Here is a 26,189-nt window from a genome sequence, read left to right on the forward strand (position 1 = left end):
TGCACAATAACAAGTCGTATTTTGTTCACTCTGAAAACACAAAATTTGTCATTATGAACAACAATGCTCCGTCTAAAGTAATGGTAAACTCCTTTTATACTTGAATTACGTGAAAACAGCATATGAATTTCGTTTAAATGCTTTTCGCCGGTCCAGTTCTCGTCCACAACCGAGCCAGGTACTAGATGACTCGTTTCAAACCACAACATCTTCAATTTCCATCATTATTCAATCTGTAGAAGCCTGTCTGGAACAACCACATTTCAAAAATATTTCAAGTAAGATATTTTGAATCGAAATACTATTGTAATATTTACAAAAATGGATTAACTATTATAAACAATTATATACGATATTACATATCTATTGTTTAAAATGTAACAGCTGCTGTGCAATGAAGAGAGACAGATCAATTTTAATCTTAAATCACGTTCGCACACATTGGCAAAAATAACAGGCGTTCACTCAACTCTCTACCCAGGTTATTCTGCATTGTAAAATATTTAAAATCGATTGTTGAAAGTTGCACTTTCACAAGGTGCTGGCAGCAATTACACAATATTGTTAAGGTGAAAATATAAAATATTTTGTCAATTCATCCTGTGCTTCGAGGAAGGAAGGTGTGATTTAATGACGCTATTATAATGCAGATTTCCCCTTTAAATATATAAGAATAAGATTTAACAGATACTGCGTACGCAACAGAGATGTAAACAATGACTAAATTAATATGACTTAAGCAGAGGAACTATGATAGAAATTTCAATACACATCATAACAAATTGGACAGAGTATTGATAAATGTTCTGCTGACGAAAATCCATATGAATAAAGTACATTTCACACCTGTGTTGTATATGCTTTCATTACATTTCAGCACTAACACACATTCACATACATGCATGCATGCACACTCCGTCACTCTGATGTTATATCGATATTGTCATCACAACAGAACACACACACACACACACAAACATCTAGTTTCTCTGCTTATCAGTGTTGAGGGCAAAGCATTACGTGATTTCACTAATGCATAACAGTACACGTCTAACGCAACATCAATTATGGCTTTGCTAATGTAATTGTATCGCACTTTTCCATGCTGGACACCAAGAAGGTGATCTTGCAGGATTTCCATATGACTGTCATCCGTGAAATGTTCAATTGTTCCCTGGAACACTTCCATACGATTATCCATGATGCTCGATTCAACACTAGACTGACTCTGTCTGGGATACCTCTGTTTAATAAGGGACTGGTCAGTTTCTTCAGCCTGGGGGGCGGTGGATTCATGGGGGTCACTCTGTTTTTGACTTTGGTGATGGGGTTCACCATTTTTTTGAAATACCCAATAGGGGGGGTCAGTGTGTTTTTGAATTTCGACACAGGCTCATCATTACCTAAAATGCATCGTGTCAGCCACAAATTTCATCATTTAGTTGCGTTTTTCGGCGCGCCCTTTGGGCGCATAACTTTAATAATCAGACATATTTTTCAGCACGCCCAACTTTAACATATCAAGCATACATACATCAGAGATATCTGTATGTTCAATATTTTTCAGCGTGCTCTTTGAGCGCATTACTTTAATATATCAGACATTTTTCAGCACGCCCTTCCTGTGCATGACTTTAATATACAAGACATATATATCAGAGATATCAGGATGTTTCATATTTTTCTCCGCGCCTTCGGGCGCCATACTTTAATAAATCAGAGATATATGCCAGAGATATCTTGATGTTTGCTAAGTGAAAGTGTACCATTATGAAATCTGCATTTCATATGAAAAGCATGACAAATTCCTGATACTTTTCTGTTCTCTCTATGAGAATTCAGTATGAGAAAGCAACAATGCACTAATATTTCACAATGTATATTTGATACAGTGACTTATTTTAGAGATAGAAAAATGACAAGATATCTTCCGTTCTCATTGATGCAACTGTTTTCCTTTGTGTCTCAGGTTTTCTGTAGAATGATGCTTTTTTATGACCAAAATGACAGTTAAAAAAGGCAGTTTTTGTCATTATTAGCTGTGCTTTTATGGTTTCAATGTTACAAGAAAAGGTCATCTCAGACACTGCACACATCAGATTTGGCTAAAATGCCTCTCTATGGCTCCTCAGGTAATTTAATTGGATGGCTGGAAAGTCTTAACACCCATCAAAATTTTTGATTTACTGCTCTTTCCTCTTTGATATTAATGATTGACATCAATTTCTGTTCAGGACATCTGGTTAAGCATAGAATGTGTGAAATACATTCACAGCTCATTCAAAATGTACTGTATTCAAACAATAAGATTCACACTTTGAAATTTCTCTGTTACAACTGACATGTCAACAATTTCATTAAAACACAGAATGACTGTTAAAATATAAATGTATGTAAAATATAAAATATATATATATATATATATATATATATATATATATATATATATATATATATATATATATATATATATATATATATATATATGTCCACCTTTTGTTTTACAGTTGTCGTGTGCGAGGGGGGTCACCCTGTTTTCAAAATTTGGGATGGGGGAGGGGGTCACCCTGTTTTCAAAATTTGGAATAGGGGGGTCAGCCACTTTTTGACGTCGGCAAAAAATAATCCACCGCCCCCCCCCCCCCGCCGAAGAAACTGACCAGTCCCTAATAGTACACCATTGTACCCAAGCCATGCATATTTTCTCTTGTTTACCAGTATGTACTAGCACAGAACTGTGCTGGATGAAGGCTTATGAAAATGTTTCAAGTACATATTTCCCATTCTTTATATTAGTTCTTTGTCAGTTTATAAAACAAACACCATCGACATCAAGTCAGAGTGGCAAGTATTTAAACAACAACGCCATTGGCTTTATGCAGGGAGGACCACAGATCTTGGTACGTCAACAAAAACCAACAGCAACAACAACAATAAAAACACAAGCGACCTAGCGGCCGATATAGCTCCGCTGTGTTTATGTAGAGAATAACTATTTTTGACACATGTTGATGAAAAGGGTGGAAATCTTTGATAGCTCGATGCAGTGGCCAGAAAAAAGTGGCTAAAATAAGCTGCAAAAATACGCAATTGAAGATTTCATTATACTTTGAATGTATCACATAGGATCATCCCTAAGAACATGTCAACCAAAGCTATCTGATGAGTAGTTTTTGAGAATAAATTTTTTGACCAAATATGGCAACAATTGCCCCCAAAAGTAAAAATTGCAGATTTCATCATAATTTCAAAAGATCAAATTTAGTTCATCTATAGAAACCTGTATACCAAATTTCAAAGCTGTTAGACAAGTACTTTTTGAGAAACGCATTTTTTGACCAAAAATAGGAAAAATTGCCCCAAAAATTCAAAATTGCAGATTTCATCATTATTTCAATAAATATCATTTAGTTCATCTATGGAAACCTGTGTACCAAATTTCAAAGCTATCAGATGAGTAATTTTGAATATACACATTTTTTGACTAAAAATGGCAAAAATCGCTCAAAAAATACAAAATTACAGATTTCATCAGAAATTCATTATATATTACTTAGCTCATCTGTAGAAACCTGTATACCAAATTTCAAAGCTATCAGACCAGTACTTTTTGAGAAATACATGTTTTGACCAAAAATGGCAAAAATTGCCCCAAAATTACAAAATTGCAGATTTCATCATAATTTCAATAATTATCATTTAGTTCATCTGTAGGAACCTGTACACCAAATTTCAAAGCTATCGGATGAGTAGTTTTGGAAATACACATTTTTTGACCAAAACTGGTAAAAATTGCCCCAAAATTACAAAATTGTAAATTTCATCATAATTTCAATTACTATCATTTAGTTAATCTGTAGGAACCTTTATACCAAATTTCAAAGCTTTCGGATGAGTAGTTTTGGAAATACACATTTTTTGACCAAAAATGGCAAAAATTGCCCAAAAATACAAAATTATAGATTTCATCAGAAATTCAATATATATTACTTAGTTCATCGATAGAAACCTGTATACCAAATTTCAAAACTATCAGACCAGTACTTATTGAGAAATAAATTTTTTGACCAAAAATAGCAAAAATTGCCTTAAAAATGCAAATTTGCATATTTCTGCACAATTTGAACAAATCTGAAATAGATCGTCCCTAGGGACCTATGTACCAAATATCAAAGCTATCTGATTGGCAGTTTTGAAGAAGAAGATTTTTAAAGATTTTTTTACCAGAAATGACAAAAATTGCCTTAAAAATACAAATATGCAAATTTCGCCACAATTTGAACAAATCTGACTGAAGTCACCCTAAGCAAACTGCATATCAAATTTCAAAGCAATCGGACAAGCGGTTTCAGAGAAGAAGATTTTTTTACCAAAAACACCAAAAAATGCCCCAAAAATACAAATATGCAAATTTCACCAAGATTTGAACAAACTGAAGTGAGGTTACCTTAAGTGAATTGCATATAAAATTTCAAAGCAATTGGACTTGCGGTTTCAGAGGAGAAGGCAATTGTTGACGGACGACGACGGACGACGGACGACGGACGACGACGACGACGGACGACGACGGACGACAGACGACGACGGAAAATCAACCTATTTGATAAGCTCCGCGTCGCTGACAGCGGAGCTAAAAAAACACGAGGACGACGGCAAAGGCGCCGACAACAACAACAACAACAACAACAGCAACGATGTAATTGCAATATTATGTTTCAGTGTGGATTTAGTCTGCTAGCTGGACTGCTGTCATTCAAACTTGGTTCAGCATCCATATGCTTATTTGCTGATTCCGAGGGACTAAAACATAATACACTGTATTTAAATGCTCGGAATGTAAAATTGTTCCATGAAACACTTCCACCATACAATCATCTATATTGCTTGGTTCAATAATAGACCGACTCTGTCTAGGATACCTGCGTTTATTAATAGTACACTATTGTACGCCAACCATTCATATTTTTTCTCTTGTTTACCAGTATGCACTAACGCAGACATCTGCTGGCTGAAAGGTTATGAAAATGATTTTTGTACACGTTAACCATATTTTACACTACCTGTTGATAATCTATTTTGAAACAAAACACTATCCACTACAAACCAGAGTTGCATGTATTTGTACGGTAAGGCCATTTAGTTCATGCAGCCTGGAGCCACAGATCTTTGCACAACAACAATACTAGGTATTTCTAATATTTGGAGTGTCAATTCATAATCTACTAGTGCTACTACATTCATTAACACTTGGTTTAGCATTAATATGGCGGTTTGTTTGCATATTTCCGCGAAAATGCGAAAATCTCTATCTTACGGTCAAATCTTTACATCATTATATCTTTCCCCATCAGCATTACGATTTACTATGTATTGCAATGAGTAACAGTGTTCTCCCCTGGGTTCTCTCACATGTTGGGCAAATTTCGCCCCGTCCTAGAATGAATCATGCACATTTTAGTTTTTGGAAATGAAGAGTTTTCAAGGTATTAGCAAATTGAGGTCATAGCAGTGGTTAGGACCCGCCTATTTCCTTCTTTTTCCATCCAGTCAATGTGGAATAAATTAGAAACCTACACAAATCATTGACTCTTCATTCATTACAAACGCAGTTTTGTAATCTGCAGGCAAACTCTGATAGTCTTCAAAACGCTGATAGTCTTCTAGCTTAATGAAATCCTTCAGATAGAAAACCTGTAACCCATTACCATTACAGATATTGGATTAACAAACTATGTGAACTTACATCATAGACAGTAATCATGACGCGGAATGCTGTATAATACTGCGTGTGTACACCAGAATCTCAAGTCTCATTGTAGAATGGCGACATGACTCGTGTGTGTACTTGTTTCCAGGGGTGGATTTGTTTAAATAGGTTGGAATTCCTACAATCGCCAAATCTGGATAAATTCACTTGACAAAACTGAGTTTTTTATTCCAATCAGTAAAATGTTCAAGTAGTTTTATTTAAAATCATAAATGCATCCATACTTCATCTTGTATCCTGGAAAACAGAATCGGTTAAGGAACCGAATTCATGGTGACTTTAGGTTACACATAAGACTATTTTCACTTCAGACTAATTCATATTCTATTAGTTGCATCATCGTTTCTTACGAGTATTATCAGTCATATTTAGGAAGAGCTGTGCATAGAGTACCGTGTAGCTATAAACTCCAAGACTACACAGCACATTTATCGCTTGTCAAGTGTTTACAGTCTTTTCATGGATAACATCGCCCCCTTACATTCAGGAGGCATACCGGCAAACGGTTTGACACCATCATTTTGGAATTCCCTGTATTCGACAAGCTCTCCCACCTGCACAAAGCCTGGTGTAGTTTTGAAGATGTGCTGGCTTATAGGGCTAGTCAGTATTGAGTAGACCAATTGTGCACTTTTTGATTTTGCCATTTCTATACTATCTTGCAGCAGCCGTCTGGCAATCCCGCGACCATGGTAACCATCAGACACAACAACAACACGCACACTCATAAACATTTGCCTTCTTGCTATAACATCTTGGACTTCTTCAAGCTGGTAAAATCTCGCCCCAAGTTCACCTAAGAGAAGAAAAATAGGTCGACGCCATTCATCAGGTTTACATTTAGCATAAATATCCTCCACTTCTCTTCCATTGGAGACGAGAAAGTTTGCCATAACGCCAACAACTTTGTTAGCTGCAGTATCCATGGCAACAACAGACACCTCATCGTGTATGGCTCGGCTGACAACAACTTCGCTGTGGTCCCGCACAATATCAAAAGGCACCTTAATGCAACTGAATACTGGTTCCTTATTCATGAGTATTTGCGTCATCAAGGAGATGGCAGCAGTACTATTTGCTTCATCTAATTTGACAAACTCCATTTCTTGAGTCCTCGTGTTAGAGCCTGTGAATGGAACACTGGGTTAGCCTATTATAAAAAGAAGTCACGGTTTTATTTACAAATGAAATTTTTGTTTGGACAAACTAATGTAGTCTTGTCAAAAACGTTTCCATATTAAAAGTTTGAGTCAATGTGCCTTGCATTTGAGCAACTTTTTAAACAGCATAACAACAACAGTCTGGTTGATAGTGTATCGCGAGAAACAAAGATTGAAAGACAATGCCATAAAGTTTCCTTTGGATATGAATTGTGAACGTAGATTTCAATCTTACGATACACTGTCAACCAGACTGCTGTTGTTATGTTGTTTAAACCTTTATGGCATTGTCTTCCAAATTCAAGAGTAACTTATTGGGGTATGAAGACTTTAAGATTCGAGAAACAAATTACCTAAAATTCATAAATTTGTGTAATTGGAAATGGCGGCTATCCGTACACTCTGTGAGGAAAAATTCAATTTCCGCTTTTACAGAAAAATAAGGCGGCTAGACCTTCAGTTTAAGAGAGCATCCATGCGAGTAACAGATCATCAAAATACTGTTACAGTAAATGTTTGATAAGCCGAAAACCTGACGCCGAGTGGCCAATGATGAAATGCCCTACAGTGAGATATGAGGGGTCGCTTCCCAGACACTTCGCACCAAAACCAGTTCGCACCTCTCCACCTCGTCCCATACCATTTCGCACCAACACCACTTCGCACCAAAACCACCTCGTACCAAAACCATTTCGTCCCAGAGTCACTTCGTCCAAAAACCACCTCGTCCCAAGAGTCACTTCGCCCCAAAACCACTTCGTCCCAAAAATCACTTCGTCCCTTATACCATTTCATCCAAATTACGATTCACTGCTTTCCTTACTCTACCGCTGGGCACCAACCTGTAGAGCTGCATAAATAATGCTCACGAATATATTCCCCAATAAGTGTGATAGTCTTCTCTACACAAGTGATCATCAATTTGGTTTTAAAGAAAGTCACTCAACTGATATGTGTGTATTTTTAGTAAAAGAAATAATTGATTTTTATAAGCGTCATAAGCCCCTGTTTTCCTTTGTTTTCTTGATGCGACAAAAGCCTTCGATAAAGTGAACCATTGGACACTATTTCGCAAATTGATTGATAGAAATATTCCGAATTTTATAGTTCGTATGTTGGTTTATTGGTATAGGCATCAAGAATTTGCTGTAAGATTGGGTTCAGTTTTATCTAAACAGTTTAAAACATGTAATGGTGTGAGACAAGGAGGTATACTTTCTCCACGTCTTTTTTCAGTTTATGTTGATGAACTTAGTCAGTTACTTGTAAAGAAAAATATCGGCTGCTTTCTTGGTGGAAAGTGCATAAATCACCTGTTATATGCTGATGATATAGTACTGATTTGTCCAAGTGTAAAGGGTATCAACAACCTCTTGAATATTTGTACTCATTTATGCACATGACCATGATATCGTCTTTAATACTTTTAAATCTAAGTGTCTTGCCATTTTGCCTAATATGTTAAATATTTGTCAGATTCCGCATGTGTACTTGTATGACAAGGAGCTTTCTTTTGTAGATAAGCATTCTTATCTTGGTGTTATTTTCAACTGCAACGGCGATGATAATGATATTAAGCGTCAAATGAGGTTGTTTTATGCCAGAGCTAACATGTTAATTCGTGAGTTTTGGAACTGTTCGTACTCTGTCAAAACGAGACTTTTTATAACATATTGTACTTCTATGTATTGCTCACATCTTTGGAGTAAGTAATCAGTGTATCAGTATTGTTCGCGTTGCTTATAACAACGGTTTTAGAATTTGTTTGGTATTGACAGAAGATTAAGTATCTCGAACACTTTTGTTCAGAGCAACATTTTGACTTTTGAAAGTAAACAGCGCACTTTACGCTCGAAATTTTATATGAGGTTGATGAATAGTGAAAATTATCTTATTAGTACTGCTATCAATACATATATTATGCGTGGTAGCCTATTCTGGAAAAGACTGTTTTCTGATTGCTTTTAAATTTTTCTCTGTCTTATAATTAATTTCCATCATGAATTAGTTTTTTTTAATAGTTTGTGTCCCATCTTTTTTCTGTACATTTTTGGTGTATGAGCTGGCTCTCGAAATAAATAAATAAATAAATAAATAAATAATCGAGCTGGCGGCCATATTTGAGAAACCGACGCGCTGTGGCTCTGTTGTGTTGCGTTGATATCTGAGTTTAGCGAACGAATTGAAAAACGATAGGTTAAGACCATGGAAACTACAAATGTCAACAAGGACTAATCAGCTTAAGAGAACCAGGGATTGAGGACTGTCCCTTTATTTAAGTTATTCACGTAACACAAATTCACACATACCCGTACACAATACATATTCTTTCTACGTGGAATGAAAATCTAGTAAAACATTCGTTTTCTCCACTATTTGCATATTTACAATATATTTGTCGTTTTCTCTTCAAATCCATATTCCGTCGAAACTAGCATAAACGAGTTTCAAACCATTGATGGGAAAACATGGAAAAATCTATCTATGATACAAAGGTGACAAACTAATTCCTTCGTTTATCGAGCATAGATGTAAAAAGGAAAAGGATACAGGACAGCTCGATTAGCCCTTTCACACATGCATTGTTCTTTTCGTCTACATACGCTGGACTTTCCAGTTGTAGCACGGTTGCTGCGATCAGGAAACACCTTTAACACTCACAAATTTGTATACATCGAAATAGTAGCAAAATTCATATATAAACTTTCAAATTTGTGAAATTACTTGTGTTGAATGCCCTGACAGAACAAAAGGAAATCGAGGCATATCCGATCAAATTATGACTATTCTCTTGAAGTGATTCGTACATAGTCCCCTGGTTCTAAAAAAACTCTCACTTACAAAGTATCTGGCCGAGGAGTCTGGTTTCTTTTTCTTTATTAGGAGGTTAAAGGTGTGAACTCTAAAAAAATATTTGCCCTAAGTGCTGATTGCCTCGCCATTTATATTATCGTAATTTCAAGTTGGGCTCTATTTGCGGGAAGTCGATAATTTGTTTCCGTAGGATTGTGTGCATATACGTTCGTGCTTCATGCCGAGGTTCTTTTTGTACATCCATGTTTACTGTGAGGAGCCAGTTATTGGTTTCTACCTCTATGCTTCAGAAAACTTAGAATAGATCGATCAGTGACATGCGTCTGTGTTACCAGTAAATACTATAGGTGTTAATGATGTCACATTATCGGTTTGTCCATGGCTACTTTTTAGCTCCGCTGTCAGCGACGCTTTGAAATTTTATATGCAGTTCACTTGGGGTGACCTCACTTCAGTTTGTTCAAATCATGGTGAAATTTGCATATTTGTATTTTGGGGGCATTTTTTGGTGTTTTTGGTAGAAAAATCTTCTTCTCTGAAACCGCTTGTCCGATTTCTTTGAAATTTGATATGCAGTTTGCTTAGGGTGACTGAAACCAGATTTGTAAAAATGGTGGTGAAATTTGCATATTTGTATTTGTAAGGCCATTTTGTCATTTTTGGTAAAAAAATCTTTAAAATCTTCTTCTTCAAAACTACTGGTCAGATAGCTTTTATAATTGGTACATATGTCCCTAGGGATGATCTATTTCAGATTTGTTCAATTTGTGCAGAAATATGCAAATTTGCATTTTTAAGGCAATTTTGCCATTTTTGGTCAAAAAATGTATTTCTCAAAAAGTACTGGTCTGATAGTTTTGAAATTTGGTATACAGGTTTCTATAGACGAACTAAGTAATATATATTGAATTTCTGATGAAATCTGTAATTTTGTATTTTTGGGGCAATTTTTGCCATTTTTGGTCAAAAAATGTGTATTTCCAAAACTACTCATCTGATAGCTTTGAAATTTAGTATACAGGTTCCTACAGATGAACTAAATGATATTTATGGAAATAATGATGAAATCTGCAATTTTGTAATTTTGAGATATATATTTATTCACTACATAATCGATTGGGTCATTTTGATTAATGGTATGTTGGAGAAATATCACGACGAACGAAATAAAAAAACGGGAACATTTAAGATAGGATCCGGAATCGAATCCTTTAGAAGAAACAGGACACTATAACTGTACACCAAAGAATCGTCTCTTTAGGGTGTCGGCAACAAAAGTTATCAATTCTTGTCGCATTCCGAGGATAAGCCTTTTTTTCATAACTGTTTTATCTCCATTATTCATTACATCTTACCTAGAAGCCTGCCACGAGAACAAATGATATCATTATCGGCATGATGAAAGAAGAAGCGACTCTTTCAGTCTTTTACAGCTAGTTGGTTATTGTCCATGACAAACAGTATCGAGCGTATCAAATATGAACAGTAGATACAAAATAAGAGATTGCAAAAATTAGAGAAAGCGAGGGTCGATGAAAGCTCACAAGTGCATAAGATGCGTAAGTTTATAACGTCGGATATTCAGATTCCTGGTAGCCTTTTCGTGGTGTAGAAAGATAATAAGCTTGCAATCTCTACCGATTAACATCGACGAATTACGATGTCTACGTTTACATTTCTTTTTGTATTCTGCGTAGCCGATATTTTTCCAGTTCGAAATTATCGTCTTCTGACCTCGACAAATTGCGGGCATGTTTTTCAGCTTTGATATAATACACAAAGACACAAATATAACCTCTGAATAATCGAAACTAGTTGTGGAGGGACTGTGCTAGTTTCTGAGTTCGTTCCCCGATTTAACTATCGTCGATCCCGGCATATTTTCCTCAAGCATGCACATTTAGTTTTTTATCTGTCATTACCCCATAAATATTATATTTTCAATAAGCCAGATGTCGACTAATTACGTTTTTATGAGCATGCATACTATAACTGCTTGGTTTCCTGATATCAGTTGATTCAGAGAAGATGCCATCCGACTTCTTCATATTACATTTATTCTGTTATATTATTGTTCATCCGACATTTCTTTGGAAAAATATATTTTAAGTCTGTCATAGACCCATGTCACAAATTTCATGACCCGGTATAGTATGCAGAATATCATTTTAGTTGTGTCATTTGTTTGTCACCTTCGCTCGCCAAGTCGTGTTGTTCGAATTCGGGCAGCCGGACGCTTCCCGAAATCAGGAAGTGGGAGACTACTGCTAATGAGCCGTGCTGGCGGACGATGTTTGTTTGTTCGTCTGTTCAGTCAGATGCCCCAGATAAAACACGCTGCAATGATCACATTCTAAGATTCTGATCTTTATCTTATCTCGTTCGTTCTTATGTCATATAAATTAAGCATAAACGTTTTCAGAGTCAGTTCATGCGCGTGAATAGTACGTAACGGAAATGCGAAGAATGACAATGAAGAGGTATATAAAGGCATACAATTCAAAATTATAGAGATACTAGAAGAGGCTTTCTGATCCTTGATAGGCCTACATGTTTTATTGCCCAAGTTACCCTCTCATACAAATACAAAGCCAGTATAAGTTGTGCTCTGTCTGTGTATACGGATGTCAGAAGGTTACCCACGCACGAAAGAACTCTGCGAAAATGAATCTTGACTGGTATTTAACGCAAAGTTATAGACGTAACTGACTGATCAGCACCACGGCTAACTTAGTACTTGGGAGAAGTGGTTTGGGGACGGGTGGTAAATTGGGGCGAAGTGTAGCCCTCCGTACAGGTCTGTGTGTTCCCGACGTTGGAGGCCGTATAACGCCGGGAACTGGTATTTGGGGCGAAGTGGTTTTGGGACGAGGTGGTATTTGGGACGAAGTGGTTTTGGGACGAGGTGGTCTTTGGGGCGAAGTGTCATGGGACGAAGTGGTGCTTGGGACGAGGTGGTTTTGGTGCGAAGTGGTTTTGGTACGAGGTGGCGTGGGGCGAAGTGGTTTGGTGCGAAGTGTCTGGACCCCGAGGGGTCACTTCGATTGACCCAGTTCTTTATAAGCTAATTTCGACTGTCAAGTGTTGCCTAGTTTTGTAAGATGCCTGTTGAATAAATGGTCAAAATCCGCGTTACTAAGAATTGCCGAGACGACGTACTTTGCCTCATCGGAATTCATCCATTTGTTCTTGAAGTAGGTATATAAATGTTCCGGTTTTTTCACTAGTTTGAAAATCCCGTCAGAGTGATTTTGAGAAAAGATTTCATATGGTTTAACCTTGTAAACTATTTACATTAGAACAATTTAAGTTTTCGCCATAGTAATACGTTGCATGCGAAGTGATCGTGAACTAACCTGAAAGAGCAGTTATGTTGTCACAATTTACAGCTTTTGTCTAGGGTACGTCAACGCTGACAGTCGCCAAAGCTGTGTCAGGGAGCCGTCATTATTTATGGCCTGGGGTGGGTCGGTCGGAGGAATTTCATCGGAAACTCCGCAATTTCGAGCAACCCTCCCTGCCAACTGTGATGAATTTTAGTAACCCCTCTCTTACTCAGAAATTTTGACTGACGCCCCCAACTTAGGAAAGTCAAATACCAATACATGTATTTGTAAAATTTACAAAAATACAGCAATAGTAAAGACCTTTCAAATCCTGCCGTACCCTGCCAGATTATCGTCCGATGAAACCAACAAAATGAATTTCAAAGTGACAACGAAATACAGATATTAAAGCTCATACTACAACCAGTATCCAACCATATAGTATTGTTTAATTTGGATGGGTGTCATGACAGGGTTTCACTAGGATATATCTGACTGAGCAGAATTTGAAAGTACAGGGGAAGAACACGCGAGAAGTTGTCCGGGAAAAGCGTCAAAGCAGGCTGTCCCCTATTTTGCATGGAAAATTTTGAGAAATTAATGTGTCCATGGTGCACTCGGGGCAATTTGAAAGGTATTTTTATTTGTTTTTTAACTAAGTAAAACTGTTAGAACACCCAAGGGGAGAGCATGGGAGGGGTTCCCCGCTCGTATCGAATTTTTTGAGAAATTGATGTGTGTAATGGTATAATCTGAGAGGTGTTTCACTTTATTTTGCACACGGTAATTTTTTTTCAAAATGACAGTGGAAACTGATATTTGCATTACATATTTTGCATGATCGGCGTGTGAGTCATAATATTCAACAACCAAATAATGACAATACATTTTGTGAAAACCGTCCTTATTTGCAAGTGACCAAAGAATATGCAGGAAAGAAAAATATGTGACCTTCCTTTGTCATTTCTCCAGCTGCCAATTTCAAATGAAAAATACGGTATGGTTAGTGGTCAAAATGGTTATTCTACTTAAGCCAATTAAAATATATAAAGGATGAATTCACAACAGTTCAGTTTTGTCCTAGCTCCTATGAAAAATTTGAGAAATAGATGTGTACAATGGTGGAATCTGAGAGATGTTTCAATTTATTTCTCACAAAAAAATTGAGTAACCCCCCTTCTTCCTCTCCACATTTTGAGCACTCCCCTTGAAGTTTTCAATATTTTGAGTGACCCCCTCACATTCTTCCTACCCCCAGGCCATAAATAATGACAGCTTTCTTATTGAATCGCCCAGATAAGTGGTGTCTTAAGCAGTACGCAATATAGCGCGATCGCTTGGATGACGTGTCCTTAACAACTAGCCCCTTGAAAATGTTCGACACCTGTCGGAAAAATTAGGTTTAAATTTTGGGTATGCAATCTAGTCCAAAGGACAAATAGAATCTCAACAAAGACCCATGCGTCTACACGTCGGCAGTTCAAACTCAGCAATGTTTGCTTAACACGATACTGACGATAACAAGTTATCAGTTATTGAAGCCCTAGGGAGGGTTCAGGTAAACTGTCGACCAATTTTGGCCTGTTTTGAGCAGGTGAATGGCGAATATACAATCACACTGAAGTTGAATTTTCAGACAATGAACAATCTTTATGCTTTGAAAAATTTCAGATATTGGCTCTCCGGCCAGGCGAGATTTGCAAGCACAATTAGAAATTGGACGCAGAAAGGTATGATATGTTTTCTCCTAATCTTTATGTGCCTGTTTTGTAAGAAGTATCTGTAAGGTTGAAATACGTTTTACAATACCTTGGTCTCTGGGTCCAACGTTTGTGACTGGAAGGAATTACCCTGAGAATTTGAAAGGCGCCTTTCGTCCGAGAGATCAACAGCGTGACCCTGACCGCATATGTAAAGTGACAAGAATGACCTATATTCGTGGGGGTCAGTTCGCTCCATTTTAAGTATGAGCGAGGTTGCACAACCTACCTCCTGAGGTGCTATCTGCAACCAGGTTGTTTCTCATATGGTGCCAGACAGAGCGACAAAAGCACTTTGTAGCGATAGCGAAATCGATTTTTATATTCGGCGCACATCTGATAAACACTGGGATACATTCGCCAAAACTTTACCTTATTCCTCGCTCGTTGGTTACTTGTTGCCACAGTAATACGTCCATGCCTGTACTTAGGTATACATGGCGCTTGTCTCTGCTCTATATCGTGTACTTCCGCAAGGATATTAGAGCACAACCGAAAGCTCTGAGTGTAAACCAAACATCGCCATCTCAGCTCCATTTGCAGTATCAGAGATTCGAACTTCCAACATGTGAACTAAGAGTCTTTGCCGAGTGTGGTCTTACACTAGCTCTGAGCTGCGTGACAGGGCTGTGTGTTATCATAAGTGATTTGGCTTTGTTCAGTACTTTCATTTCAGTATGAAGTTTTGCAAGTAGGCGTGTATCATTAATAGGCTCACATGCTAATCAGGCCCCTACAATTAGTTATTTCCAATCCTATTTAAAGCCCTCCGGCCCTTATTTCTTTTGCTTTTCAAAAATCAAGCATGATTTTTGCAAATGTTTCTGTTTTTCCTTTGGTCACATTCACATCAAAATAAACACACACACAAAAAAACTTTTCGTACGAGGGCTCTTTTAAGTGAGCTACTTTCTGCTATTTTGAAATCTTGATATAATAGGACTACCGCTTTATTACATGTGGAGTTGAAACGAGCATGTCACAGAGTTATGTTTACGCAATACTGTCCCTTCTCCCATGACCATATTTACGAATGGAAACTTTGCACAACATTATGTTCATTAGGGCTGGGGGGCCACAGATCTTTGTACAACAACGATATTGAGTATTTGTAATATTTTATTTAAGTGTTGATTCACAATCCACTGGTGCGACTACTTTCATTTAAACTGGGTTTGGTATCCATATGGTTGTTTGTTTGACTTCTTCCGGTTGACTACAATATACAGACTAGTATAATTGAATAACAGCGAAAAACGTCGACGTGACAGTCAAATCATCTCTTCATTATTTGGTATTAGAGATTCAAACCTTCTGCATCAGCATAAAGATTTACTCTGCATGGCAATAAATTACATGGTTTTCTCTTGGTTTCTGTTACATGGTTGGGGGAATTTCGCCCTCTGCTTGAGAATCCGGGAGATTTGGTTTTGATTCAGGGGACTATGATAAATTACACATATTGAAATTATGGTACAAGGTATTAGCAAATTAAGGTCATAATACTGTTCAAATATCAAATAAAAGATCTTCCTGTTTCCTACTTTCATACAGTGATATAATTTGACTACCTTACAATAAATTAGAGAGCTACACACATCATTCACACTTCATTCATTTCAGTTCGAAAACAGTGTTTGTAATCTGGAGGCAAATATAGCTTAATGACATCCTTAAGATAGTATGCTTGTATCACTTTACAGTTGCTACAGATAGTGGATTAATCAACTATGTGATCTAACATCATTAACAGTAATCATGACGTGGAATGCTGCTATAAATACTGTATGTGTACACCATAATCTCAAATCTCATTGTAGAATGGCGACATGTCTCGCGTATGTACTTGTTTTTAGGGGTGGCTTTGTTTAAATAGGTTGGAATTCGTACAATCGCTCAATCTGGATAAAAACACTTCACAATTACGAAAACTGAGTTTTTTTATTTCAATCAGTAAAATGTTCAAGTATTTACAAAATCATGAATACATCCATACTTATCTTGTATCCTTGGTAACAGGATCGGTCAAGGAACCGAATTCATTGGTGACTTTAGGTTACACATAAGACTATTTTCACTTCAGACTAATTCATATTCTATTAGTTGCATCATCGTTTCTTACGAGTATTATCAGTCATATTTAGGAAGAGCTGTGCATAGAGTACCGTGTAGCTATAAACTCCAAGACTGAAAAACACATTTATCGCTTGTGAAGGGTTTACAGTCTTTTCATGGATAACATCGCCCCCTTACATTCAGGAGGCATACCGGCAAACGGTTTGACACCATCACTTTGGAATTCCCCGTATTCGACAAGCTCTCCTACCTGGACAAAGCCTGGTGTAGTTTTGAAGATATGCTGGCTGATAGGACTAGTCAGTATTGAGTAGACCAATTTTGCCTCTTTTAATTTTGCCATTTCTATACTATCTTGCAGCAGCCGCCTGGCAATCCCGCGACCATGGTAACCATCAGACACAACAATAACGCGCACACTCATAAACTTTTGTCCTCTTGCTATAACATCTTGGACTTCTTTAAGCTGGTAAAATCTCGCCCCAAGTTCATCTAAGAGAAGAAAAATAGGTCGACGCCATTCATCAGGTTTACATTTGGAATAGACTTCTTCCACTTCTCTCCCATTGGAGACGAGAAAGTTTGCCATAACGCCAACAACTTTGTTAGCTGCAATATCCATGGCAACAACAGACACCTCATCGTGTATGGCACGGTTGACAACAATTTCACTGTGGTCTCGTGCAATGTCGGATGGCGCCTGGCGGAAACTGAGTAGTGGTTCCTTGTTCAGGAGTATTTGCGTCATCAAAGCGATGGCAGCAGTTCTGTTTGATTCATCCAATTTTACAAAATCCATTTCTTCAGTTCTTGTGTCAGGGCCTGGGAATTGAACATAAGTTTGGCTTATTATAAGAGAAGTCACTGTTTTATTTATGAATGAAAGTTTACATTAGACAAATATATTCAAGTTAATAGGGGTACAATGTTTCGTTTAATCATAGACAGTAGGGAGATCCGCCTTCCCCTCTCAGGCTTTACTCCGTATGGTATAAGTCAAGGCGCCATGCTTTTGAGTGACTGTTTAGTGAACGAAAAGAGCAACAGGCTGGTAATTTACAGCGTGTCTTGAGAAAGAAATTGTAAAGCTATGTTGTATCTTTCATTAAGGAAACTAAATTATACCATTCTTTTGCATAATCATGAATAAATATCGGTGGGAGGGGGTATCGATCAAATTTTAAGACTCGGGAAAGAGTTTTCCTAAAATCCATACGAGGAAACCTTAGTTTCCGATTTTCAGAAAAAAGGAATGACAGAACTCAATGCAAGCAGCTGATCACCAAACATATTGTAAAAAATTGAGTTGTCGAGTATCTGTCCACTATTCCTAGCTTACCTCAATTAGCAAATGAAATGCCGTCAAGCGAAACGTAAATGACCACTTCTGTTGACCCTGGAGGTCATATGTTTAATTTCACTGTCACTTGTTGCCTTTGATTGTGAGAAATGTTGGACAAACGAGCAAGATAGGCCTTCAAAGAGTTAGCCCACACAGCATTTTCTGCTATAATATGGAAGATCATTCGATCTAAATAATCTGCAATTCATATATTTTGAAAAAAAAGACAGTTAAACGGCAATTTTGAGAGCATGCATTCATGGTTTGGAGTCCCTCTACCACCGGTCTTGAAACACCCATCGTAAAGCGTGAATTTTCCCTTCTGCGTGGTCAGTGCTTGATATTTTGAAGTCGCCACCTTTCTTTCGTTCGAACGGTGGAAAGTTGCTTCACTTAAAGGGACAAAGTCGCCCATTTTTCATGAATTCTGTTTGATACTATAGATACAACTTATATTGTTTGACATTTTGAAAGACACTGAATGAATGGGTGACCATGCATTTATTCGACCCCAATTTTAGACACGATACATGAAACCAGCACGGAAATGAATTAATGGTCATGACCATTAATTCATTTTCATGCTGGCTTCATTTAATTTGTATAAAACCAGGGTCGAATATATGCATGGTCACCCATTCATTCGGCATCTTTCAACATGTCAAACAATGTAAGTTGTATCTATAGTATCAAACAGAATTCATATAAAATGGGCGACTTTGTCCCTTTAATCAAATTGGCGATTCATAGGTTTGAAAATATAATGAAGTATTCTTCAATGTGTCGAGTAAAAAAACTAACTTTAAAACAGGGAAACATATGAACTCTCTCATTTTCTGTTTAAGGTAGAACGCACCCCTTGGACAGATATTCGGACTAATTTTCACAATTCTTTTTCTAATATACCAATTGGGGTTCATTGTAAAGCTCTTGGTGTAAGAACACTTTTCACCGCCTTCTTTTTCGATATTCGAAAATTTTATTTTTCTCCATAGGGTTAGTACAGGGATGGCAGCCATTTTGAATTTTAAATATCGGTAAGTCTTGGGTTATTTGTTTCTCTAGTACCAAAATTTGCTCGATGACCCCCGATTTTTATTTTGGTTTTGAAAGAGAATGATTGAGAGATTCCTTAAAGCCCATGTATTTAGATTTATGTAAAGCCTTCGATCTCGTTGACCATGAAATATTGCTTACAAAACTTTCTATGTACAGGCTTTCCGAAATGTCACTAAAGTGGTTCCGTTCCTACCTTTCAGGGCGTAGATAATTTGTCACGTACATGGGAGCACACTCTGATGTTATGCCGATGGCAAGTGGAGTTCCTCAAGGTTCTATTTTAGGCCCCCTCTTATTCCTAATGTTTATTAATGATCTTCCGCTTTGTCTCAATTCGGGAAGTTTGAATATGTTTGCTGATGACCAGACCATGTGTGTTTCAGGTATTGATATTAATCACATTGAAAATCGTATGAACGGAGATCTTCTTCCAGTTTCAAATTGGGTCCATAACAATAACATGGCTATCAATACTACAAAAACAAAGTGTATGGTTGTTGCATCTTCCCCCAAAATCAAAGTTTTTTTTGACTCTGACATTGTGTTTTATATTCATATTAATGACACTAGAATAGACGATGTTACTAGCCACAAACTACTTGGTGTACAAATAGACAACACTTTAAGTTGGGACGACCACATAAATGATCTTTGTAAAAAGCTTTCGACCAGAATAGGTGTTCTTAGACGACTTCGCGCTACTTGCCAAAGAAATGTACTTTTATTGGTTTATAATGCTCTGTTTCTTTCTTTGATTGATTACTGCTGTATTGTATGGGGTAATACGTCTAAGACAAATCTGCAACGTTTGTATAAACTTCAGAAAAGAGCTGGCAGAGTCATTCTTGGTGTGGACATGACATTTTCCTCTCGAACTCTGCTTATCACTTTGCATTGGTTACCAGTTGATCTTCGCATTGTGTACTTCACGGCTATTATGTCTTTCAAAGCTCTTAATGACCTTGCACCCGGCTATATCAGAGATCTTTTCCGACCTCTTTCTGAAATGAATCGTTTAAATACTAGAAGTGTTAGCGCTGGTGACCTTTACCCACCAAGGTTCAGGACTTCCATGGGTCAAAGGTCGTTTGCTTTTCGAGCTACGAAAATTTGGAATTCTATTCCTGTGTCTATTCGTAATTGTGAAAGTTTGTTGTCATTTAAATCTGCTTTGCACAGTTATCTCTTCATGAAATTTTGTAACGAAGGTTCTGATCTGGATTAGATCATTTAAATTTGTATTTATTATTTATACGAACTGTATTTTTCTCGCATCTTCTTGAGCTTTTGTACAGCTCTTGAGGGCTCTGATGTAAATTACAATATTTATCTATTGTAATCAGATTACCCTCTTGAAATAAAGTATAATAATAATAATAAAATAAGGAAAGTTTTAGCAAATGTTCAAAAAGTCTTTCACTTTCGAGGCGTACACTGCATTTATTTTAACTTACAGATTTTATCATGCTTTACACATGTTACAAGTACGAATCAGTATACAAAAAACTTGATATTAAAATACAGGTTGAGGTTTGTTGAAAGTAACCGTAAAAATGACATACTAATAACATGAACAGTATTCACTCAGATGTTAATTACATTGTGTTCCCACGCCAAGCGCTGTCAGAAAGAAACCAGTCGCGATTCAAGATGGTGATGGAGGGAGAGTGGATGGTTTAACATTGTGGGGTTGTTCAGAGCTGAATAATTTCAATTTTCCCCATAATAATACTTGTCGTTGTCCACTATCAAACATGAAAGGGTACGTGTTTTGCTGTTACAGCTTTCATTCCACAGTAAAGCAACGACGACAGTTATGAAAGGGTGCCTCATTGATTAGGCCAGATAATAAGGTGACCATTTTGGACTATTTGTTCCCCTAAACTGGCCTCGATTTTGAACTTCGCCTGAGCAAAACATGGCTGCAGGGGCATCTACTGACTTCGCTTGTCGCCAGTTCAAAATTACCATAACAATCTGTTCAACAAGCTGTTCATCAAAAAGGCGTGGCTCGTAAGTGGTTCCGGACGGGAGGGCATATAGTTGGCGGGGTAAATGACATCAACTTTTGGTTTAACTTAACCATAGACAGTAGAGAAACAGGAGTTTCTCTACTGTCTATGATTTAACGGTAGGCATCTTGAAAAGCAATCATCATCGGGTGCAGGTGAATCAGACTTAAGATAGTATGCTCCCCCAGAGTAAAAGACTTAAACTTTTGTTCAAACTTTCACGGAATATTTCAACCATTCTCTTTCAATATCAAGAATGAAAATAAAGGGTCACCTTGCAAATTTCTGGTACTAGAAAAACAATTACCCAAGATTTACCAATGTTGCAAATTCAAAATGAGCGCCATCCCTGTGCTAACTCTATGTAGAGAAATACAATTTTCGATTTTTGAAAAAGTAAGACGGTTAATAGCGAGTTTCTTACACCAAGAACTTTAAAATGAACCCCCATGATTGGTAGATCAGAAAAAAATATTTCTGAAAGTTTGAGAGTCCAAATATCTGTCCTCGAGACGCGTTCTACCCTAATGGTTCTACTCCGGAATAAAAAGGACGCGATGCGTTCTACAGACTCAGTACGCCCAAATAATCACGTGATGCCGGTACAATCAAGCCCACATGTGTACTAACGCGTATGGAAATACACGTACGTCTATGCGCGTTTGCGCACATGGCTTTGTTTGTACCGTGGTCGATTCGAATTCCGGGTTTGGCCTATTGATTTTTGCTATGGCGATGTCTAATTGCCAATCGATGAACATTTCAACAACTTAACTCTCACAAAAACAGCTCTCACCAAAACACGGCGCCAGTCAAATTAAATTGAATGAGATTTTTCGAGCGAACGTAGAAAGAATTCTTAAGGAACCTATAAGATAGCACACTTTAGAGGGGAGGACAAAATCATACGTTGATGAGAAGGCAGTGGGGAACTTTTGTTATAGGGAGTGGAGAGTTCTTGTGGTGACGTTGTGGGAGGGCAGTCGACGGAATGATTTTACTTTCCCTTCAAAATAGTTTTGCCTCAAATTCTTTTAAATGTTGTATTTACACTCAAAACAGTAAAAACACCCTTTTATTCAATTTCTTGAAATAGACTGGTTGGAACACTGCAAAACGTTGAGTCGAAACTTATCCGGTTCCTTACCTATAGGTTAATTAATAATTGATTACTTGTCGGCGCAGTCGCTTGTGGTTATAAAAACGGCGTGCAGTCCCTGTGACGTACTGTATGATGTCACAGGGCTGTCTGCCGTTTACGTAACCGCAAGCAAGTGACCTTGTCGGTGGTTAAACAAATATCGCCGCCTGTGACATGGAGATCTTGGGAGTTTTTGATGAGTCTGGTCTTGTACGTTTGTTCATGGACGTAAAAATTAGATCCATGCTTTGAGTTAAGGCCACTGTAGCCACTGTTACTTTTCTAGCTGCCAGATTACGGCACACTTCGTCAAAAATTGACCACATCTCCAATCCGACCTCAACAACACAGGTGTTGCCACACAGCGGGCGTAAAGCCGTCAACGGAGCTCGAAACGTCTTACTTGATGCAGTGGCATAGTCCACAACTTTCCCCGGCAATATTTGGAGAAAGCTGTGGGCTACGGAAATTCAGAAATCCACCATCATGGCATATTCCCTGAACTGAATGTAGTCTATTTATATTTTCCCAAGAGACCAGATGTTTAAAACCTGGGAAATCCAGTTAAGAAATCTTTGTATGTCTAAAGAGCAAAACTGATCGAGAACCCGCAAGAATTTCAAACAATCAATCAAAAGGCTCACCTGCGTTCAGTGTTACCTTGGGTCAATCCTCTTAAACTCAGACAACTGCACTTCTTTGGCACCGGTTGTAGTGAAAGTCAATTAACCGCATAATTGAGCATGCGCACACCATCGTTTTGCCATTACAGTTACAACAATCAACATACGTTCAATAGCAGTGCTGATTTCGTGGACTTAAAAAGCCCGGCCGCCAAACACTTTCATGCCTTGCTGTTTCTGATGTGTATTAAACACTGCAATATGTAACGGAGACTGCATTCCAGGCATAGCATTGAAGTATAATATACACAGATAAATATAAACAATGCAGTAGTCACCCCAAAATGACCCCCATTTTTTGAGTAGTTTATTATCACGTCTGTTATGATCTCCTTTTGCTTTCTGAATCCAGTACCGGGTTTCAAACAGTCAACTCTGTTTCACATTATTGCACTCGGTGGAAACTTGGGATAAGTATTCATCACCATCTTTGAAAAGCAGCTAAAAAAATCAACGAATTCGGATTCGCATAACGTGAGGTGTTGGAAAACGTGTTTATACATACTTTGGCATAAACTTAAACGGGAACACATCAAGCTTTTTGCATCGTTCTTAAATTGAATAGTAAAGCTTCTAACCCAGCTTACTTGTTGGAAGTCACAGACCCTCGTTTTTCTCAAGGGTCCATGGTTTCAAGAATAACAAAGGTGATCAAATACGGGTCACCAGTTATTAGCATTTAGAAACCATTTTTGACATAGATATAAAATTGATGAAAAACATAAATATTTTTCTGGCGCTTGCATCAGTGAAAAAACTAAGATTCACTTTTGAAACTGACAGAATTCAACCACTGCACAGAGGAGGAGAGAAATTGCGTATTTAAAAACATGTTTTCGTTCTCAAGACTCACTATATGGATTTCGCGGGGGGGGGGGGGGGCTGCAGGAAATTGGTATGGCAGCACATTTTTGTCCCGCCACGGGTGACTATAATAGCAGCAATTTTTTTTTTCTTTTGTCTGTCCTGCATCAATATTTTTCCACAAGTGGAAGCAATGATTTTTTTTAGTGATTGCGTGATTTTAATACGTGGTTCTTGAGTCACGGTTGATTACGTATCACGGGTAAAATAAAATTTAGTATTCTGTGTGAGTACAGGACAGATGACATTAATTAGAGGACAGAGATTGTGTAAAACAAAGAATTGTCTCTAATGAATTCTTTATTGAAATTGAATAATAAAAATACTTGAAAAAACCTACCAGAGCATCGTGTGGAGGTGCAAGAAGCCGAGGGGAGAGCTCAAGATGCCCCCCTCCCGTGTCACAGAAAATGTTGAAACCTTGATGTGTGCAATGATGCAATCTGGTGCAATCTGAGAGGCGATTTCAATTTGCTTGCACTAGATAAAACTATTTGAAAATGACATAGGACACCCTGAGTGCTCCCTCTCGCATCGAAAATTTTGAGACATTGATGCGTACAAGGGTGCAATCTGAGGTGTTTCAATTTCTTTTGCACTTAGTAAGACTTTGAAAATCACATTAGACACTGATATTGTTATTACACTTTTTGGGCGGATACAGGCAAAGCAGAAAGTGCGCTATTTCAGACAGTTTTTACTCATTATAATGATGTCCTGTGACTGCCTTTTTGGGTCGATGGATTGTATTGCCGTGGTGTACCCCCTGTACCGAGTCTGAGTGTATGTCATTGTCAGTCATTGTGGATTGTGGTACTTCATCGGCAATTTTTACACTTTTTTAATACGGTCTTACACGAACCATGCTACTGAATACATAAGCCTTATATTGCTACATGTATTTGGTTTTGTAAGAGAAGAATTTACAAAGCTTTCACTTGTATAACATACAATGTTTGGTACCTATTAATGTACATAGCCACGTCTTTGTGTTTAAAAAAAACTGTGAAATTACAATAAACACTTTATTTTATCAAAATACCAAATGAATGGTAATATGGAAGTGTTTTCAAAAACACCAATAAATAAAAAAAAGAAATAATAACAATAAAACCCACACCCCCATAAAGAAAAAACCCAAAGTAAACCCGGAAATATTTTGAGATACATGTTCTGTGGAAGGTAATAATATGTGGCCTTTACACAAGTCCTTGTATTTCAATGAAATACCTTGAATGTAAGGAAGAAATTAACTTTATTTGTTGTTTATGGTCTGTTAACTTTGTAGTTACGCTACATTTGATTTTAGTTTTGTAATTAGCATGTTTTGTTTTGTTCCTCTTTGTTTTGTTTTTGTCTTGTCACCTTTTATGTATATGTTGTGTCTTCTTTTCTTTTCTTTTAGATTTTAAGGAATCTGTAAATGGGACTTGATCCTATAGGATTTTCAAATGACTGAATGAATGAATGAATGAATGAATGAATGAATGAATGAATAAATAAATAAATAAATAAATAAATAAATAAATAAATAAATAAATAAATGATGATAAATTTCTTTCCTCTGAATATAACGTTTGAACTAGTGGCCCCAGAACTGATGTCCAATTCAACCATATTTTCAATGTATACTTGTCAAAAAATACAGACTTCTTTAGTTGTATATCTAAAACTATAATGTATGATTTGCCACTATGAACAAAATGTTCATCTTGAGTAATGATAACTTCTTTTGATATGTTAGTTACGTGACAGTAATATATAAATAATGTTGAAATGCTTTTTGCTGGTTCATTTCTCGCCTAGAACTGAGTGAGGTACTGGTAAAACTGTTTAAAGCAACAATATTTTAAATTTTTCTCATTTTTTTATCTACAAGCCTTCTAAAATAGAAAAACTTTGACAATAATTCATGTCTGAGGGCATTTTGAATCAAAAGACTGTACTATTCTATTATTTACAAAATATGGATAAACAATTATTAATAATTCAGTAATGCATTACACAGTTATTGTTCAAAAAGCAACACCTGTTGTACAACAAGGTAATAGGGAGACATCTTGCTTTAACCCTTTGAGCACCAAAGTCAATTTTTCTTGCCTTTATAAAATATACCCTTGCTGTTTTTTCAGATTTTTGCCAAAATTTTGGTGAAAATCTGTAGCCAATGGAATGTAATGTCAAT

General features: G+C 37.1%; 1 long non-coding RNA gene across 1 annotated transcript; it reads right to left on the minus strand.

The window, feature by feature from the left end:
• Positions 1-5,909: 5,909 nt before the first annotated feature.
• Positions 5,910-15,016, minus strand: LOC139127606 (uncharacterized). The gene is made up of 2 exons (XR_011551061.1): positions 14,877-15,016; positions 5,910-6,893 (listed from the first exon to the last, which is right to left on the minus strand). It is a non-coding gene; the product is annotated as an uncharacterized lncRNA (long non-coding RNA).
• Positions 15,017-26,189: the final 11,173 nt, after the last annotated feature.

The sequence above is a fragment of the Ptychodera flava genome, unplaced genomic scaffold (assembly GCF_041260155.1).
Source record: "Ptychodera flava strain L36383 unplaced genomic scaffold, AS_Pfla_20210202 Scaffold_33__1_contigs__length_2856901_pilon, whole genome shotgun sequence".
NCBI lineage: Eukaryota > Metazoa > Hemichordata > Enteropneusta > Ptychoderidae > Ptychodera > Ptychodera flava.